We start from the raw sequence: 22275 nt of genomic DNA, 5'->3' as shown, positions 1-22275 counted from the left end.
GGTATGCTTTGCAACTACTAAGAATTCATCCATAGAATGTTTTTTTTTTTTAAATATTACTTTTTCCATACAAAGACAATACAATGAAACAAAAATAAAATGCAGATAAGCAAGTACACTAAATAGTTTAAGATCCAAAAACAAAGAATATAATAAACACTAGAGCAAAATCTTCTTTTCTCTCAAAAATATAGTAATGCTTTTGAATATTTAATGTTCTGTTAGTTCCTTTCTACCTGCATAAAAGCTATTAGTATTAATACAAATTGCAGCTTCTGGAGCTTCAGATGTTGCATTCAAAGTTCATTTTCTGATGTCATTAAAACATGGCTTTTTAGAATAGTGATTTAGTTTGTTTTCTAAAATACTACTAACAAGGATACTTTGACATAATTAATTCAATAACATTACTTAGAACCTCCACATAACGGTAATTATTTCATTGTCAAATATTCTGGTGATAAATGTAGACTAATGATGTAATTTGCTTCAATTAAAGTTGTTTAATGAAAATTGTGTTTCATATAAACCTTAAAGGCTTATGATCTCTCAAAAGCAGAACCGAAGGAAAGTAAGTCCATGGTTTGGTAAGAAACTGATTATCTGTGCACTCCCCCCTTTTGGGACACTCAGGACCAGTATTTCAAAATTAAAACCACTGCCCTCCTTGTGCTTCCAAATGCTTTCCCTCCCTTTGCTCCACAAAATTAAGCAGAAAGCAAGCTACAAGCTCTTTTCTGTTTCACATACTGAACTAAATAGTGCACTTTAATTATAGGGGTATATACACCACCCACTCTGGTGGATTCAATACCATGCCTAGGCCCTTTACACCGTGAAGATATTATACCTGAAATTTAATAGGAAAAGTGACAAGCTTTTGACAAGTCTCATGTGGGATTACAATATGCCACGTGTAATGCTCTCTGAAATAAGCATTACTGTCTTTCTGCTAGAGGTGCTTAAAATCTTAAACTGATAAGTCCTAAAGCTGATCCAGACTTCAGCAGCTCACCCTGTGTGTAGCTCCTAATTAAGACACTGTGGTATTAAAATTGTTCTTCTATCTTGAAGCGTATTTCATGTATAAAGATATGCTTGGAATTATTTTATACCATCCCCTGTCTCTGGTAGTCCTTGGCACCAGAATAGCCCTGGCAGAAACAGAACAAACCAGAAAGCTGGAGCAGACTTGGCCAGTTGGAAGTGGTTGTAGATGGCTGGAGCTGCTTCCCCAATTCTCATGTGACTGTTGCCCCCAGGATGGAGGTGCTGCTTACTCAGGGACTGTAGACTGAAAGACTGTAGGGTGAGGGGAACAATAACTCTTTGTGTCATGGGACTCATGGGAAAACTTCCACTATGCCTACTGGGCCCCCAGGGGCAGTCAGGAGTTGTGGGGTGAGTGTGTGAGAGATGCAACCTTGAAGGAGGTTAGCACCAGTCAGGGACACATAACACCCAAGAAGAAAGGCTTGTGCTAGTGATGGCTTCTGTCAGGAAGCAAGAGGAGAAGAAGAATCAATGAGGATGATGAAGGGATAAAAATACGGCAGGAGGACTCCTACAGTGATATCAAAACACTCTGTTTTCTTTATACCTCTTAGAATATGATGTTACTGTTTATGAGATTTCCTGAGACCCTGGCTGAGGCTGAGATTATATAAATACAAGCAAAATTTTTCAGATATACCTGCAGAGTCAGAAATCAAAAGTGAGCAGTCTGAGACTTTTCCAGGTACTGCTTACAGACCATTTCAGGTAAGGCAACAGTACAACTATGTCCAGACCCCCATTACAAAAATAGAAGAGCTCTTTCAAGAATTAAATGTGCTGGCGATTTGCTTTCTGAAATGCAGTTGTCAGAGAAGAAATTGGAAAGACTCAGAACTTTCTGCTGCTTATCTGTTACCTGATATCTCATGCTGAGAAATTAGACCATGTTTCAGTTAAACTACAAGAAAAAGCCAAAATACTAGACACTTTCCAACTAAAGAGTTGTAAAACCTCAAACTTCTATTTCACATATTGCCATAATTTCTAGTTTGGAAGGAATTGTTGTCAAAGTTTAGAATCTAGGAAAGTAGAATTTGAAGAATCAGAGAAGAGTTTGCACATTTGAGTCCACATTGCTTTTTTGATTGGCCTTAATTTCCCATTTTTCTCCCCAATCAGTTTTTGCTTTAAACCATCTATTCAGCCTATCACACCTAATTTGGAATGATAGCCTGTCATTTAAAGTTCCTTTGCTAAATATAAATTATTTACTACCCCCACCACCGTGTTTTTTGTTGCTTTCCCCCGCCCCAAAATAATAACTGTTGCACAAAATCTTGCCATTCTCAAAACCACTGTGAATCCTATCCAGGGCTATTTAGAAGTGTGGCCAGCAGTTTGAGGTTTTTCTCCTCCTCTGCTGCAGCCTGATGAGACCCCCACCCACAGGACTGCATCCAGTAGGGGGGATATGGGATTGTTAGAGAAGGTTGAGAGGAGGGCAACAAATATCATTAGAGTGCTGGAGTACCTATCTTAGAAATAAAGGCTGAGAGAGTTGGGGGTATTTAACCTAAAAAAGGGTCCAGATCCTCGCTGATGTCTTTCAATACTGGAAGAGAGTTTATAAGAAAAACTGAGAAAGAATATTTTACTAAGGTCAATACTGACAGGACAAGTGAATTTAAACTGAAAGAAGTTAGATTTTCATTGGTTACACAGAAGAAATTTTTTACAGGAAGAGTGTGGTGAGACAGTGGAACAGATTGCCTAGAGAAGCTGTGGATGCCCCATCACTGGAGTTGTTCAAGGTCAGGTGGGATGGGGCTTTGAGCAGCCTGGTCAAGTAGAATGTGTCTCTGCCCAAGGCAGAGAGGGTTGGACTAGATGGTCTTTAAAAGTCCCTACCTACACAAGCCATCATTCTGTGATATAACTGATCAAGCTTGTATGTTTGTAACAGTGCTATTCTGTAAAAGTGGTGACAGGAAAGACTGAGGAATGTAAAAAGATGTTTTAAGAAAAGATGGATTAAATGTGTAAACTGAATTTAAACTGGAAAACATAAACAAAAAACCAAAGCAGAAAAAAACCACGTTTCTGTTTCGTGTCACATTTAAAGCATCAAAGGTAGTGACAAACTGCAGATAGTACAGTGAAGAGCCACTAAAGAGCATATGATATGAAGAATGGCTGAACAGCTTGAGGAAGAGATATTTAAAGGGTGAATTAATAGCAGTCTTGTACTGCTTAGAGACTGCAGAAAAGAGTGTTGGGCAGATTTTGGGGGTGCACAGTGAAAGAACGAGGAACAGAGACCACAAAGTGCACAAAGGAAAATGTTTATAAAATAAAAGAGGAGGGGCAACAAAGCAAACACAACACAATCTGAAAGGTTAAGCAACAGAATGATTTATCTACAGATACTGTGGAATTTTCATCTTTGGAGTTGTTCAGAGAACAGCTAGATAAGACTTTGAATAATCTGATCTAATCTTAAAGTTAGCTGGGCTTTGGGAAGGAGGTTCAAAGAGAGGACTAATTTCAGTAGACCCCTTCAGAAAGTTTTTGTTTTTCCTATGATTTTATGATTCAATATTTTATTCTGTAGGTGTAACTTAAATTATAGATAAGGGCAGCAAAAAATACCAGTGGGAGAAAAAAATTCCGTAGGCAGCAGAAGTAAGGTCAATAATCATAAATTTCTTAATACATGTTCAAAGGAAGTGAAGTGGTAATGTTACTAGATATACTAGGTAAGAAGGAATAAAAAAGGCATTAATAACTAGACATATGCAAATAAATTTGTTATGTGGCAAAAAATTATGGTTGTCTTGATAAGAAATATATTTATATTTAACTGGATAAATAGTAAACATTCTGACATTAAAAACAAAAACAAGCAAGCAAATAGTAAACAAAACCCAAGTCAACAGACCACTGACCAAAAGGCTGTTAAAACAATGTATCAATGTAAAATGTTGAAAAGAATGCCTGAAATAGGATTTGGGAAACATATTTTCTATTGAAAAGTAGATGTAATTCAGTCTAAGTAATTTGTCCAGAGTAAGAACTGATTTGGTCATAGTTCAAAGTATGTTCATAGAGAATGGATACTTTAGGGTTTTTATAATTCAATGTCTTGGGTTACAATACAGGGTGTGATAAAAGGTATCTACTCTATCACCATCTGTTGAGGGTGGGGGACAGTGATCCTTATCTCCGCAGGAGATGTTCTTCTAATAGGCCATCCATTGAAATCAGGCAGGACATTGTTCTTTATCTTTTCACAACTCATCCTCCCTCCACAAGTCATTTTCTGCTAATGGCCCATTGAGTCCCACTGTGTGACTGATAAAATTACTTCATCCCATTGGAAGTTGCTCCAGCCAGGGGGAAGGGCCCAACATTTCTTACCAAGATAAAACAGAGGTGTGGGGGACACCAAGGTAGCCCCCTCCTTCTCCACTGGACTCCAGAGGGAAGCTGGATTTCTCCACATTTATCACTGGGCCTCCGGAAGGAAAACTGCACCTTCTACAGGAGCACTGCTTCAACTGAATCACATCTGTCACTACAAAAGGACTACAGCCACCATTTAATGGGACTGCTACCAAAACCCTGCCCGACGGGGTGTCAGGTTGTACTCTGACTTTGTCAGGGCTTGGGGTCTGTTTCTTTGTAGTATTGTATTTCTATTTTAATTTCCCTAGTAAAGAATTGTTATTCCTAATTCCCATATCTTTGCCTGAGAGCCGTTTGATTTCAAAATTATAATAATTTGGAGGGAGGGCGTTTACATTCTCCATTTCAAAGAGAAGCTCCCACCTTTCTTAGCAGACACCTGTCCTCCAAACTAGGACGTTCAAGAATGAAAGTTGTCATTAGGAAGGGATCCACTATTTCCTGATCCCATTTTCAAAATAATCAGAGATGGGGCTGCTACTGCTTGCAGTAATTTCGTGAATACAAGCCGCAGCAATTAGAGCAAAATTTTGGTGGAAACCCGGAAGTGCGGCTAATACTTGGGGGCAGCTAATTTATGAACAAAAATGTGATATCTGCCCTTACCTAGTATCATGCCAGTCCAGTCCCGAGCCGAAACAGTTTGAAATCCATGGTTTCCCGTTGTTCCGACGATTAACCAATCAGAGAACAGCTTATTGCCTGCCTGTGGATGACGGCTTTACTGAGGGGTGGGGGTTGTTATCGAGGTGAGTTACCTCGGCGAGTTACCTCGGCAGTTCGATAAAAGTGTGTGATATTTCTCTGTACTTTTTAAAGTGTTTTCAGTCTTGTGCGGCTGCGCGGCTGGCTGGGCTTGCAGGGAGAGGGGTGGGGGAGCCTCTCGCCCTGCAGGGAGAGGGGTAGAGAGGGCACTCGGCTCACAGGGAGAAGGGTAGAGCGGGCGCTCACCCCGCAGGGAGAAAGGTGGGGGAGCCGCTCGGCTCACAGGGAGAAGGGCAGAGCAGGCGCTCGCCCCACAGGGAGAGGGGTAGAGCAGGCGCTCGCCCCGCAGGGAGTAGGGTAGAGTGGGCGCTCGCCCTGCAGGGAGAGGGGTGAGGGAGCAATGTTTCCGAGGTCAGCAGTAAGCCAGTAAGCCCCGGCGATCCTGCGATTGTGTTACTAAATGACGACTTTGTGAAAGTTCGCTGCGAACTACAGTGCAGCTAATATTCGGGGTGCGGCTTGTTTATAGACAAAGACAACAATGTTGCCAACACACCTGAAATGCAGCTTATACTCCATGTGGCTTGTATTCGTGAAATTACTGTAATTTGAAGGCAAATGTGGGCCTCAAAGTATGCTTTACTTTGTCCATACATGAGGTGTAAATTTGACACTGGTACGAAATAGTTTCTATTTTGTGATAGTGGTACATATCTGAGAAAAAAAAAAAAAAAAAAAAAAAAAAAAAAAAAAAGGAAGCTGCTGTTAAAAATGGAAGTTTAATCGAGATATCAAGATGGAAATACGATGGAAAAGTGGATATGTGATAATCAGCCTACACACTGAAATCTCAAAGTGATGGATCCTGGATTCCCCTCTTAAAGTTCCCCTTTGTTCTGCTTTCTGAAATTTGCTGTATCTCCGTCTATTACTTGAAAAAAGACTTATTTTTCTTAAAATACAGGAAATGAAAGGATTACTATGAAGCTCTGTAGCACACCCGTAACTGACTGAAGACTATGAGCCTCATCCAAAAATAGACTAAGGATATAATGAAATTTAATATTTACCATGGGAAGAATGGCTGTGTAGAATTATGTGGGAAGTGAGTACATTTTGTAGTGTAACATGAAATGTGTCTCAATCAGCCCATCATATTAAGTTAAATTATGCATGATAGAAGAAGTGCTTCAGAAATTCTGAAGGGATTTTAGTATTTACTTCAACAGGAGGATGCTTGTAATTAATTTACAAAAATGAGTGAAGAAAAGCCCAGTTCTTTTACTTTTCAATATATTTAAATGACTGATCAAAATAAGAAGTCTTTAATAACACTCCTTTAATAGCACTTCTAAGTACCTTGCACATGAATTACAAGAGTGAGTCATTGTCCAGAAGAATAAAAAAGGCTCTGTAAATGTGTATACATTGTCACAATGTTGCAACAGTCAGCATTTTTAAAGAACCACTTTAAATAGAAGTAAAGTGTCGAAAACAACACACTTGAGGAACGATCCTTTTACTTTCAAAAGTTTGTGTCAAAATTCTAGGGAGAAAAAAGCAAAAAAAAAAAATCACATATAATTTATTGTTTTTGTAAATTTATATTGTTACTGAAATCAACAAAATGTTTGCAAGATATTTCAGTGTTTTGAGCTCTGTTTCTAGGAGATAATGGAGTAGTTTCACTAAAATGGCATAAACTGAAAGCAATGTTATTTTTAAAATAATGACTCTTCACTGTCTTTTCAAATATAAACTTGGTTTTATAATTGATAATCTACCTTGAACTATAAGTTGATAATATAACTTGATGTCATGGTTACACTGATGACTTCACAGAAACAACAACGGTACAAAAAACCCTGCATTTTCCATAACATAAAAACCCCCTAGAATATACCCAAGAGAACTACCATTCTAAAATGTTTAAAGTGCCCATGTACAAAAACAATAATTTAGAAAGGAGAAATGACAAAAAGTGCCTTTTCTGTCATCTGAATAATATAGTATGACTCAAGCATGCAAGACTGTAAAGAAGATAGAACTGTATAAGTGGTACCATTTTAAGTGTCTTTAGGGTAATAATTAATTCATTAAAAGATGTGCTACCATTGTCATAGAATGATGAACTGAAAGAAATTTTGACAATTCCTTGTCCCAAGTTAGAAGTAACAGACAGCTATCTTATGAAATGGCTTTAAATAAAATAAATTCATTGGTATGAAAAATGAATGGAAATGAATCAAAAGTATAATTTATGAATGAGAGAGATTTTTCTGTATATTCTACATTTTGTATCTGGTAAAATGGGAAAAATTATTGTGTTCCTCTGTAGTCATGAAGCTGGTTGATTTCTTCACTTGCAGAACAGTTACAGCAAATACCCTAAATTTAAAAAGTTGTGGGGTGACCTGAAAGCTAAAAAAACCTAAAATCAGCACAACAATGTCTATTAATCTAGGTAAAAACATATGTATATATTTTATTTTGTATGCCATTTCGGTTGAAAAAAGTTTTTGTCAGCTACATAGGAGGATGGTTTTCCAAAGTAACACTTAAGAGGATATTAAAAGCATGGAGTGCAGAAATTACATAGTGCAATATATCCAGACCTGTAGACAGTCAATGATTTGATTAAGTTAATAATTTAGTAGCTGATATTAGTCTTTACACTAACAGGAAAACAATAAATTAATATTCCCGGGTGGTTGGATCTGGAATTAAATCCTGAGAAATGAAAGAAGAATATTACCAGATCTCCTTTATTCTTTTAAATTTTCAATAAAGAAAAAGGAAGGAAGGAAGGAAGGAAGGAAGGAAGGAAGAAGGAAGGAAGGAAGAAGGAAGGAAGGAAGGAGGAAGGAAGGAGGAAGGAAGGAAGGAAGGAAGGAAGAGAAGAAGAAAGAAAGAAAGAAAGAAAGAAAGAAAGAGAAAAGAAGGAAGAAAAAGAAAGCATTCTTGATAAAATCTAGAAGATTTAAAAGCACTTCATGTCAGAACTAAAACAATCAGGAAAAAAAAAAAAAAAAGAGAAGAAAAATTCCAGCAAAATGTAATGAATTTGAGACTTTCGGTTAGCTGAGGGCATCACCATGATGCTCATGAAGGTTTGACAACATAAGGATACTTGACATACTTTGAAACTTGAAGAAACGTTCATACACACTTTTTGCAGTGTCAGGCTTTTCAGATAATGGCTTATGAATAATCAGTGTGAAAAAGACCTGCAGATGGTTATGTACACATAGCCTGTGAGACAGTTTTGTGTCATTATATTTCTTTAATGGATTTATTTAAAAAAATAGTTGTTTATTAATAAACCATTTGTTGTATGAAAGGGAATGTATCTTTAAGACACTCTCCAGTTTAAATTTAAAGGAGTGACTTTTTAATGTAAATGCTTATTTTATGCCATACTGATTTTCTAAAAAAAACCCACTAAAATTTACTTCTCTTGTATTCCTTCACTTCGATCACTAAAGATCATTGTGATCATGTCCTGCTATGGATAGTTGTGGTCTATTGCACCTTTGTGACTACCCATCATGAAGATTTCTTATGTAGAAAGAACCCAATGAGGGTAGACACCTAAGCAATATACCTACATTTAAAAACACTTAAAGAGTATGTAGGTGTTGCTTTAGAAGAGGCTTCTATACTCATACAATAGAAGAAAAAAGGAAAAGAGATGGAAAGATGATGTCTACGATCACACCATTCTGCAATAGTTCTCCTCATCTGTATTTGTGGCATGCTTTGTGATTTCGCAGTGTTGTCAGTCTGGGATTGATTTGCAAACCAGAAAAAAAAATTCTTTTTGGTCTTCTGGGGAAAATATACAATGGGAGAATTGAGAAATGCCTTAATGCTCAAAGAAAAAACAGGAAGAAATATTCATCGTCAGTAGAATTACTAATAGAATTACAATATAGTATGCATGCATCCCTATTTCATTCAGCAGGAAATCCCGATTAAAATTCTTTTTTACTGTGTCCTAATGCCAAGAACTGACACAGAAATAGAAGAAACTGCAAACAAAGTGCAACCTAGCACTCAAGGGAAAGGTTTGATGAGAAAGAACAACATTACTACCATAGCAACAATCTGTCGTGTACACAGTTTCTGAGGTTTAAATGCAGCTTTATCAATTTAGTGGGTGAGGGAGGTGCCCAGTTGTAGTTTTTTTATGTCTAAATCTTAAAGTTTGGCTTCCAGCATTGAAGATGTTTTTTTCTCAGTATTAAATCTATTCCACTGAAAGGATGTTAAATTGGTTCTCTGTAATAAATAAAACAGGCCTAATAAAACAGGTGGATTTAGGCAATGAAAAATTATAATGTAATAGAGACCAATTACTGCTGAAAAGAAAAAAATGATTGTGTTGCTATAATAGTAATTAAAGGAAGTGAACACCTAGTGTATGAAAGATGAACTGAAGAGATTAAAATGGAACTAAATTTCATAAGAGGTGAAAAGAAGGGCAGAAACAATGATTAACCACAAGGCAGGAAATGGTTATGGGTTATTGCACCTGAATCACATGAATGCATACATGAAGCTTTGATATTTTTGTCTATTAAGCTCCATGAAAAATGTGTGCACATGTCATTCATACACATGCTGTACAGCTTCCAGCACACTGAGCCTGACATAGAGAACATGTTATAATTTTTAAAACATTCTGGAGATCTGCAAGTCGATTCTACAGGTCATCTAATACATCAAGAGGGTATCAGAGTCACTACACCAAGGCAATCCAAATTCACTTGGAATCTATAGCATACTAAATGCATCCCCAATGCATCAACACATTGAACTCATTAAATCTGTGCTGTGTTTTTCTCATAATTGGAAGTTTCAGTAAAATTAGTTCAGCTTCAAAACACAAGATTAAAAATCACCTTTCACAACATTATCCGCAGTCTTCCCCTAACCCATTGATTGCTGAATGTTGAACAGAAAATTAATGTTTTGGCCATGAAAGACACTAGTCAAGAACACATGCAAAATCCCCTATGTGACAAGTCTGAGCCTACACTTTGGGATAAATAATTGCCAGAATTAATTGCCCTTATTCCTGTATTGTAAATGTGATGAAGTGTACAAAATATGTGCCTCAGTGTGTGTGTGTGCGCGTATGTGTGTGTGCGCGTGTGTGTGCATGCACTAGCATCTGTATGCATAAATTAACTGGCACAAAGGACTGCTTAGTGTGAATATTTTGTGATAAAATTGCAAGGCAATATTCTAAATTGAAGTGACAACAGATTTTTTTAGAAGAGAAAAAATCAAAACCACAGATGGAACCTGCACCATTTTTTTAAAGCATTACATTTGAGCTAAAAGACAGCTTTGAGTTGTTGTAAGATACAAGCCAATTTGCCTTGCAAGGCCAAGTAAGTATTTTTAATCGTGAAATCTGCTAAGGGAAGAAAATAGTTTCCCCTAGTTCTTCTCTCTATATATATTATAAATAAAAGTAGGAAAACAGACCTTGATTTTGATCCTTTTTCTGCACTTGAAATAGTTTTTATAAAGATGAATATTTTCATGGTAAAAATAATCTCAATACTTTTTTAAAAGTTCATTTTTTCAGAATAACTATTTAATCCATCATGTACAATGAATTCTTAGATTTGCCTTCTGAATACTCTTACAAAACAGTGAACCTTGTGTTGGTTCATGTACAGAAATAGGTCTATGTAGATTCATTGGTGTACAGAGCTCAGCTGTATGACTCCAAATCCTATCATATTAGGCTATGTAGGAACTTAGGAATTCATTGCTCTTTTATTTTCCCAGCTTGTGCTTTACACAAATATTCACAGTTTTTACTAATTATTATACTCTTACCATTAGCTTTTTGTCATTGTAGCATAACTCTGCTTGGATAAATTCATTAAGGTCAGTTTGTATAATCATCCTTAAGAAATGCATGCTTCCCTGAGCAATCCAATAATGTCTTTAAGCTAACTAGAATTTTAAGAAGGATTTGATTTAAATATACCTTTATATATATATATTTATATTTTTTTTACCCAGGACAAGGTAAAACCAGTGAAAAATTAGACAATAATACTAATAATCATCATCATCTAAAGAAATGTAAAAAGAAAATAATATAATATAATAATGTAGAAATGCTGCATCAATCCTGGTTTAATCGCACTGGCTTTATTTTCTGACTCAGTGGCTTTACTTGTGTCAAGTCAGAGTGCTACATCCCATCTTATGGGATGTCTGAGAATTTTACACTTGCTGCTGCAACTGCGTTCTTATATCATTGGATTCACATTTCCATATTGTCTTTATTTGATGCCATATTCTATTGGATTTTCTCTTGTGTGACTATATATGATATGCACAGCTGTCTATCAAGCTATCTATCTAGCATACTATCATACTATCATATTATCTATCATACTTTTTATCTATTTCTTTAGAATGTTCAGTTTTGCATTTTTCTATACTTGTCCTCAAATATCCATTCTGAAATTTGTGGAGCAGTTTTAGTGGGTTTCTCTGATGTCCTGGTGGGATATTTTTGGACACAAACCCCGGTTATCTGGTATATTTATCTGTCATCTGTATGACCAAAGCACTCATCTCATTTAGACCCCATTTACTTTTGTGGAAAAACAGAATTTCAGAGTACATTCCAAATTCCAATTTACAGGCAAAATGTATATGAAGAGAAAGAAATTGGAGTCATGTAGATAAAAGTGTAGAGTTCCGGTAGATTACAAAAAATCTTAGAACATCACCCCTATATCTATATAGGAGGTGTTTTACCATTTCCACTGACTGTCAATTTCTTTTTCATGTTTGCTGTTCATTAACTCTTCACACAGTACTGATTTGTCTTCCTGTCCAACTATTCCAAAAGATAGATATTTTGTTTCTGTTAGAAACCTATTGAAAAAATGTTGCTCCCATGAAATGAGATTCCAATTCTCTCTAACAGAAATATTTTTTAAGAACAGGTATTGATGGTTAGAATACGCATCAGTGGGGTTTATTTAAAGAAGGAAAGAAATAGTAAAGAAAATCAGGCCTTCAGCAGGAAATGAAATGATTCCTAACAATTTAAACAATTTCCATCTTTGGATTCTTAGTTTAATAAAATATAAAATAGAGAAGTTAGTTAAGTTAATTAAGTTCAGTAGGGTTAATCCTCATGCAACTTGTGACAGCGATACATGCCATAAGTACTCCTGGATAGAAAGGCAAAGGAAGGGAAAGGAAAAAAATACAAAAGAATGTAGAGTATAAGTGACAAAACACGACAAGCTGCAGAACTTCGTAAATTACTCCTATGATAAAGGGGGGGGAAATGAAATGTCTTTTTCTGCTTCTATTCAAACACTAGCAAGGTGAAATATGACTTCTGGACTGTTAAAATATTTTCAGACTGTTAAAATAGCTTCTACCAGCTACTCTGCCTAGTAGAGTATGGACAGTTACTTACCATGGTATGATTTCTTTCACTCCCTCCAATCCATTCCAAGCAACTATATATTTTTCCTACACACCCCTCTGTGTAGAAAGAAGAAAAATTAAAACAAAATGGGGCAGGATATCAATATTTTTTTTTTCCATAATCTCAAGAGATATTATCTTTCTTTGCAGAAACTACCAAATTGATGCAGCATTATGTTGTCCCTGTTTCTTGCTGTGGATATATTTCCACAGTGAAGGAGGTACTCCACCAGATTTTGGATCCCAAATGCTGAGCCATTTCCCCCTGTAGTGGTCCAAAGGAGCAGAAGGAAAAACAAGTGAGTCACAGACATTAAAGCAAGGGATTGGGTATGGCTTTTCAGCTCTTGAGGCTAGAGGCATTCTAATTTCCTTTCAGTGTGAGACCCAAGGGTGCATCTTCTTACATACTCCTTAGATTCAGCTAGAAGGGACAAAAAAAATGTTCAAGTAGGTGGGAACTGTGATTTGTACTAACAGCTCTGCCTGTCGAGAGGATCAGGGGCTGGGACTGCGAGAGAACATGCATGATCCACAGTTAAGATGTCACCAAAGAGTTGAAAAGACAGATAATGTCTCTGAAGATTTAACAAAGACCATTATTTCCTCCACTGTTTGTGCTAGAAGAAATAACATATCCCAAAATGCAAATACTGCTTTGAGAAGAAAAATCTACATTTGTATTATTTGGTTTCTACAAGCTTCTATATATGTGAAAGAGAGTAATTTTCTGTGCCGAATGTTTATCCTAATTAAAGTGTGCAGGAAAAAAAAAAAAAAAAGAAGAATGAAAACAAAAGAACCACAGAATATTTTTAAGAATACAGATATGAAAAACATAAACTTGTACTAAATGTTAAGTACCCAGTGTTATGACTCACTTTGTGATTCAGGCAGCACTTATTATGTAAGACTGTTTATATTCTCTTCCAAAACATTGTTACTTTTTTCATGGCCTTTTATTTGGCCTATGCCCTTAAAAACTGCATGATTTATTCTGTAAAACATTCTAGTTGGTTGGACCAATTAAGCATAATACTCTAAGTTTTTCTTTGTTTATTTATGTAGGGGTTGATTAATTCAAAATATACGGAGAAATGTTGTATTGACCCTACAGCTTTTTGCTCCCAAGCAAATCATCTAGTTATTTTTCACTGATGCAATCCATCAATTTTATGGAGCTCCTACATTCCTAGTGTATCATGATCCAGTTTCACACAGAGGAAATGGTAACAACTTTTCCCAGGCCTTGTATACTGATGGCCTGATGGTTAAGATCTTTCCTGGACTTCAGGGAGGTTGAATTTTCTCCAAGTTTTGGAGAAAAACAGAACTTAGGTTTCACATTTCTGGACACAGAACCCTAGCAGATTTCTGTTGTATCACTGATGGATACCAACACCAGCTACGTCTGATAAATGCACACATTCTGTTCAGTGCCTACTGAGAGACACTCCTCAATATCGAACATTTCTTTCGGCTAGCTCTAGGCAGTGGTTTATTTAGCACACTGTTTGGTTTCTGCTTTGGATCAGTCTAACTTAATGGACTATTGGGGGAACCCAGTTGCATTAAAAGGTGCCATGCAACTCATATGCTGAAATATTAATTCAAGGCTAGTTATCTTTTTAAGAAAAAAAAAACCCAAAAAAACCCCAGATATAATAAAAAATAATTCCATCCTAAAATCACTATCCAAAATAACTTTGAGAAATCCGTCTCTGTAAAAAATGCTTTCCTTTTTTAACTGTCTAAAAATAAGTGACATGAACTGTTTGGTTTTGATGGTTTGGAGTTGTTTTATTTTGAGTACAATATCCAACTTGTATGTTCCAAAGCTTGAGTCAAAATATAATATAATAAGCTCAAACCTTAAAACAAAGTTTCTGATGAGCCAATATTGATAAGCAAGATCCAATATAATTTCAGTTATTCAACATACACAAATTCATTTCCAACCTAAATAAAACAGAGTAATATGAGAGAGATATAATTTAAGTAGCAGCTTGTTCATAACCTCAGGTCTAGTGAGAGATTTAAGACACAAACCTCCAGTCTTTAAATCTCCTGTAGTTTGCAGAGTTCTCAGTCCCTGTTTACTTGTGCTCACAATTTTAGTTGTTGATAGAGTTGGCTTCTAAATTTCAATGTTACTGGTATCTCACTGATTTTAACAAAAAAATCCCCAAAAACTATCTTAAGGATAAATTCAGGTTTAACTGACTTCTGTTTTATTAGTTACTATTTTTCTGATTATCTGTGTCTATGATTCTTCTCTTGTTTGTTTATTGTATCAGTCATGTCATCATTTTACATTGTCTCACAACTATTTACCGTACTCATCAACAGCAATCAAATCCCTGATGAAATCTGTATCTCTTTCTTTCAAAATTATTGTTGTTGGTCATTGAAAGGGAGGGCTAAGAAAGAGAAATAATCCAGCATGTGATTTTCTTGTTAAAGCAAAATAGAGACTCAACAGAAAGAATTGTGTTACTTTGGAATTATTCTAAGACAAAGCACTTGCAATTTTATTACAAATCAAATATGCTCTTTGTGCATTAAATAGATGTTTTATTTACCCTGACAAGTCTAAAAGATTGATTCATTTCAGATTTACATGCACGAAATAGCAGGTAGCTTTCATTTCAGCTATTAACATAGTTTATAATTTTTGGTCAAAAAGAAAATATCTGCTTCCTTACAGGTTTGACACTGTTTTAAACTTACTATGATATTTGTCACTATCCACTGACAAATAAAGCAAATAGGTACAGAAAATAAAAACTGATATTTTGTGGGATTGCATGAGTTTTACTTTTAGGCTATTCACATTAGATCACACAACATAGTTTATTTATCTTTTTTGTTTAAGAAAACCCTCAAATTCATGTAGGGATAGACTTGGGAATAGGGAAAAATAAAGATATTTTGGTGTTTATGCTTATAGTTAAAAGCAGTTGCTATATACATGGCTGTGTATGCAAAGAAATTTTTGTTCTTTTGTCTTTTAATTTATTTTAAGGTTTTCTTTTTTCAAATCAATGCACTTGTCAAAGACATTACTGCAGTCTTTTCATGAAGAAGTCATTCTATAGGTATTACCACAATCTTTAAATAATGAAAGTGTTGTAACACCTTCAGGTGCATGGAAATTTCTTCACAAATAATGTCCTATAATTTTCATTTCCCTATCATTATTACTTTGAAACATACATGATTTTTTTAGGTGCTGTAATGTGGAACCATCACTGGTAAAAGGAATAATAGATTTCAGCACTGTCGTTCTCTTCCATTTAACAGAGATTTTTTCTCTCTTTTTCTTGATGTCTCCGTTCTTTTTATCTGTCCTGAAGACTGCCACTTCTCTTTTATTCTTATGATGACTTTTCTTTTATTCTATCTGATGACTTTTTAATTAAAAGGAGAAAAGAAGATCCTGTAAAGCATATTTCTGAGCCAATTAGAGTTTTGCTACTTAACTGCAATGGCAGAACACCTGTTTTAGCAGTAATTGAGCTGCTGCTATTGCACGTATTGGAAAATTCTCTGTCAGTTGTGGGGGATGCAAGGAAGGGGAAAAAAAAAACCAAAACAAAAGAAAACCAAACCCAACTAATTAGAAAGTCACTATATACTTACTTGATTTTCTGGTCATGATGAGAGAGGAAGGGTCTGAAAAAATGCGTTTATAGCAGAGTATTTCAATGATTTTTAATTGTGTTGTGAAGTAATCATTCTCCTTTTAATTCATGGTTGGTCAATGTATGAGGAAAAGTAAACTGTAGGAATTATTTCTTATGATTTTTTTTGTGTCCATCATTGTCCTCTTTCAAGTATTTCTGTGCATTTTTAATTTCCTCGTGTCCTGCTGTAGATACTTGCTTTACGTAAATTCTTCTGAATTTGCTCCAAATCAAGCTTATTTTCATTGCACATGAACAAACACCTTTCTTTTACTAACTTTAATTTTGATTCATAGGATTTTAAAGAAAACTTTAGTAGCAATAGTTTGCTTCTGCCTGCAGCAGTTTCCCTCTTTTATTATTATTGCTGCAATCTTTCTGACTTATCAGGCAAGTAAAAGAGAAGAAATATATTACCACTGTAGTTATCAATGAAGAAAAACAATGAAGGTCTTAATTAACACTGTAATTTTACTAATTACTAGCTAGATTAGGTAAGTATTTTCCACTTTGTTAAAAACAAACAGAGTAGAGGAAAGAAAGAGGAAATTCTGTAGTATTGCTTCATAAGCAAACCTGATGTTTCAATATGATGGAGATATGTGTGACTGAAGAAGCAATTGAAAGGTAATCTAATCTTGGTTATGTTCCTTAAAATCACATTATTTTCATTTTTTATAAATTTTCGTTTACCCTGATTTTTCTCTGCAGAAACAATATGAGAAAGAAATCTTGCAAGCCTAAACCATATCCCAATATGTTTTGCTAATTTGGAGCTGAGAGTTCCCATTCACCAGTGAAGAGAACCTAGGTAGCCTTGATAATTCTTCAGCCATACAGTGCAATTTTCTTTGGGAAAAGAGGAAAGTAAGCAAAGAAAAAAATCTAGTCTGTCATAAATTTAGAAGTACAGAAAAGAAGTATAGAAGTATACTATAGAAGTATAGTATTATATTTAAGCCTGAGTGAGTTATCTTAAGCTCTCTATATAGTCAATAAAAATAGACACCTTCAGAATACAGCTCATCTCTTTCTATCTCTCTATGATAAATTAAAGGTTCATTCCCAGAAGATGAAAAAGATGGAAATTTCTTTTTTAAACACAGCTGTTCTACTGCCTGAAGCTTCACAGAATTTTAAAAACCTAGAAGAAACAAGTAAACTTCAGAGAAAGAATGGATATCTGTATCTCACATCCCTTTCCTTTTTGATTGATATCTTCTTTACCAAACAAATAAGGACTTCAGGGATGATAACGCAATTTTAAAAAGACCCACATCCTAAGATGCTTGAGATATTATTGAGCTTCCAAGTTACCTCTTTAGGATTCATAGATAAAACACAGAACCCAAAGGAGATTAACTCCTTGCAGAAATGATAACTAGAAAAAGAAGGAACAACTTGAGCATATTAAATGACTTTAGATATCTGTCATTAGGCATCTGGTGGGACTCAGCAGGCTGTAACTTCATGTGCCCACAATGCCTTTTTATGAACTATTTGCTTTAGGTTCCGTTGTGCAGAACAAAGTTTAAGGGAAGAAATCACCAGTAAGCATTTAGTATCCTTTTAGATGTTCTAGTACATGAAAGACATCATCTCACCTGTGTGACATCTTGATAACATAAGTTTTAAGAGAAAATCATAGCCCTTGCATATCCTAGATCTAGGATACTTGAAATGGCACTGAAATTGTATGGCATTTGTTTAAGCTTGTGTAAGCATGCATGTATGTGTACACTACATGTGTGCATGTATATATGTTTGTATATGCACTCGCATATATGAAGAATATCTCAAAACAGCCTAATAATATTAGCATATTGTGTGGATTAACATATAATATTTTATAGTCAAAAAAATACAGGAAGCAAGAATGTAAAGCATGCATGCATATAAAAAAGATGTTAGCATACATTGCTCTGTGTTTACAGAAAAATGGGAGCAAATATACAACAAAGAAAGATAAAAAAGCAACATTGAGTGTGAGATTGAAATGTTAATGGTTTCTGACTCCAACAACTGGCCATTTGCAAAAGCAGTAGGGTGGTTTGCTGAGGCCAGCTTTGTGCTCCCCACCTCTGTCCTGGGGTGACGTTATGGTGGCTTGTATCCCCAATCGTGTGTTCTGTTCAAGGGAAGGTTTGTTTTGTCTACTTATCAGTTGGCTCCCCTCCCCCATCGTCTGTGCCTGGGAGGTTAGGTTTTGCTCGCTCGGGCTGGCTCTCGCTTTGCTTGCTTGCTTGCTTTGCTTGGCTTGCTAGCTTTAGTTTTACTGGCTTTTGCTTATTAGTTAGTTTAGGCAGTCCAATCTCTTTCCCTGGACTGTTTTTTTTGTTTTTGCCTTCTTTCCCTTTCTGTATACCATCTGAACCTGTTTTGTACCGGACCTGGAACACCGAGGAACACCAGGACTCTGCAATTTGAGATCTGCAGTCATTCCCAGTGCCGGAGACTGATATCACTCACAGGAGAGATTTTCTGAGTTTGTCACCCTCTCACACTGGTGAAAGAGTTTGGTTTTTTTTTTTTTGTCATCTGGGGTTGTTCATTTTCTTCTCTTGTGTTGGGAAGTGTTTTGTTTGATTAATAAACAGGTTTTTTTCCACTTTTCCTCTGAGGAAATTCTTCTCATGGACTTGTGCAGAAAACAGGTATACTTCTGAATATGTGATTCTCAAAGAATCTTGTGAAAGCAAGGCAGCTATCACCATAGAAATACTGAAATCCTTTGTCGCATTCACTAGGGACAAAAGGGGTTTATGTAAAAGAAAAAGAACAGAGATTCTTTTTGAGACTTGTAGACTGTTGATATGGTTTGAAATGCTCAGTGTGTCAAACTTATTGATCAAAACATCCTAAACAACTATTACATGCTTTGAAAACAACACCAAGACCTCAGTAAAATGTATTGACTGACCTCTTTTACTTTGAAGTCACAGAATGCTTCCTCATGGTGCATTGTCTTGCTATTTATTTTACCTTGTAAGATATATTGACAACAAACATTAACTCATCAGGACCAGGCCAGTGATACTGAAATAGGAATGAAACACAAATCTTTTTTTCCACCAGCCTGTGAAGTGTATGTGTGGGTTTATGTGTACTCATGTATCTTTCTATCTGTCTGTAACTACGTATTTTGACGTTTGAAATGCATTCTAGTAATACTAACACGGCCAAATTCACTCCATGTGTGCCTCATGCTATGCATTCTACTCTCTGGTTCTGTCTGCAGCTGAGATTTAGCACATCTATTGGTCTTCCCAGAGACCTTTGTGTAACAGCTCTTCTTCATTTCTACACAGCTGATTTGCTAAGTTGTTAAGAGCAGTTCTCTAGGCTTTCCCTATAATCAATAAAAATAGGCAAAGTGCTCTGAATGAGTCCCTGACCTGCCATATAAGCACACAGCTATGGGTAAGCACATGGAAGTAGGCTTAGGATAATGGGATAAGATGAAAAGCACGTATGAAAAAGAGATGGAATAGAGAGGAAGGGGGTGGGGAAGGTAAAGGGAAAAAGGGAAAGGAAAAGAAAGGAAAAGGAAAGGACAGAAAGGAAAGGAAAGGAAAGGAAAAGGGAGGAAAGGAAGGAGGAAAGGAAAAAAGGAAAGGAAAGGAAAGGAAAGGAAGGAAAGGAAAGGAAAGGAAAGGAAAGGAAAGGAAAGGAAAGGAAAGGAAAGGAAAGGAAAGAAGGAAAGGAAAGGAAAGGAAAGGAAAGGAAAGGAAAGGAAGGAAAGGAAAGGAAAGGAAAGGAAAGGAAAGGAAAGGAAAGGAAGGAAAGGAAAGGAAAGGAAAGGAAGGAAAGGAAAGGAGGAAAGGAAAGGAAAGGAAAGGAAAGGAAAGGAAAGGAAAGGAAAGGAAAGGAAAGGAAAGGAAAGGAAAGGAAGAAAGGAAGGAAGGAAAGGAAAGGAAAGAAGAAAGGAAAGGAAAGGAAAGGAAAGGAAGGAAAGGAAAGGAAAGGAAAAAAGGAAAGGAAGGAAAGGAAAGGAAAGGAAAGGAAAGGAAAGGCAATTTTTAAATTGGTTTTCCCTGCTCTAAAAATAGATTCCTCACTTTCTCTGCAAAATTGGTAATAATGTGTAGTCTCTTCTTAGAAAGCTTTCTGGAAATTGGTTGTATAGCATCAGAGGTCTTTGATGATCTTGGTTCCCTCCTACATTTCCCACCCACTCTTCAGCCTCATTCCTGCACTTGCACAGAACTGTGGTTTCTCATTTGCAGAAATACGCATAAGGACATTTGTCCAGGAAGATTGCTGACCCTACCTCCACATGTCCCCCTTCTCTAGCCACAACTTATTCTTTCTCAGAGTTGTTATTACCAATGATCCTTGGCTGGCTCCACAACCATCCAGCTATGAACCCCTGTGTTCTGGGTTTCTACAAGATCGATCTCCATTCTGTCTCCTTCGGGTGGCTTTATTAAAACTTCCCTATGGAAATTTATCAACAAAAATGGTAGCAATATCTGTAACTTCCAATTAATTTGAAGACATCAAAAGAAATTCTTTAAAGACTTTGGGCATCAAAATGGAGACCATGGTGTCTGCTGAGCTTTTCTCTCCTGGGAATCTAGACACAATTGAGCCATGTCTAGCTTTAACCACTCTGAAATTATTTATTTCAAAGTTAAGAACAAAAATATACTCATTTGACTTTTTAAATTAGTTTAAGTTTAATTTGGCTCAAACAATCACACCTAAGGTTTTTATCATTATTTTTTGCACAGCAAATCAATACACAAGATTGTTTCAAAGTCACTACAGCATTTTCTGGAGAGTCTAGATTTTCACTAGAGATTACCTTGCCCTAGGTAGTCTATTTAATTCTCATCACAACATATAGATAATCCATCTCTAGCATCATCATTTTGGGGAAAGTCATCGTTTGTTGGTAGGAGGTTGTTTATATTTGAACTGTGTCCAGGTAGCTTCATTAAATGCAGAATTTGGGCCTTTTTCTATGTCACAGATGCTTACACAGATTAAATAATCAGCTTGGTTTTAAACTGAACAATCACAAATTCTGCAAGATATTTAATTAAATACTTTACTTCTTTTTCATGTTAAATACAAAAACCTAACTCCTTTTCTCTGCTGGCAAAGGGATGAAAGAGATAATTTTGAAAAACACAGTAGTGAAATGCCTTTAACAGCAAAATACTAAAAGTAGAAATATTTTTTCTTTCTGTTAATCTTCAGTTTATTTCTGAAATTTTGGAATTCTTAAACCTAGTTATCAATGCATCAAAGCTGCAGAGATTTTTTTCTCTTTTCCCTCAGTGTCATCCCTTCCACAACAAAACAGATATTTATAAAAGCAGGACTTTTATGATTATTTTCATTTTTGTTATTTACTCACATTGCTAAGTATTACAGAGTCAGAATTAACAGAGAAACATGCTTTTAGTGCACAGAACAAGTGACAAATTACTTCAGAATGAGAAACAGATGCAGCAATAGAATGATTACATTGTCATCTTCTGCTATAAAACTTGTGTTTCCATGTAGAAAATAAATCTCAGCATATGAAGTCTAAAAAGATATTGTGCTGCTTTGTGACAGTCTGGTGCAGCCAAGGTATTATTGTCTACAGTTCACTTCATGTAAGAATCTGATGAGTCTAATGCATTTTAAATTAGCAGATATATTTGGAAAATGATGAAGGGAATACCTTTAAGGGAGGTTACAGGTGCAGTATTTGTAAGACGCAGTTTTTGAGAGGACTGTGCTTGATTTTCTGCAATTACTTGTTTAGATTTCCCCACAAACTATAATAACAAAGCAGAGAATCAAATCAAAGGTCGCCATTATACTGGTCACATAGCAGGAGGCACAGAGAGACATTTAAAGAAAGAGAAGAACAACAAAAGCAGAGGTGATATTCCTCCTCACATTCTTCCATTTTCCCTCATTTTCCCTTAAAAGGATTTCCTGA

This window comes from Catharus ustulatus, chromosome 2, assembly GCF_009819885.2.
Source record: "Catharus ustulatus isolate bCatUst1 chromosome 2, bCatUst1.pri.v2, whole genome shotgun sequence".
Classification (NCBI taxonomy): domain Eukaryota; kingdom Metazoa; phylum Chordata; class Aves; order Passeriformes; family Turdidae; genus Catharus; species Catharus ustulatus.
This window is presented reverse-complemented; position numbering follows the sequence as displayed.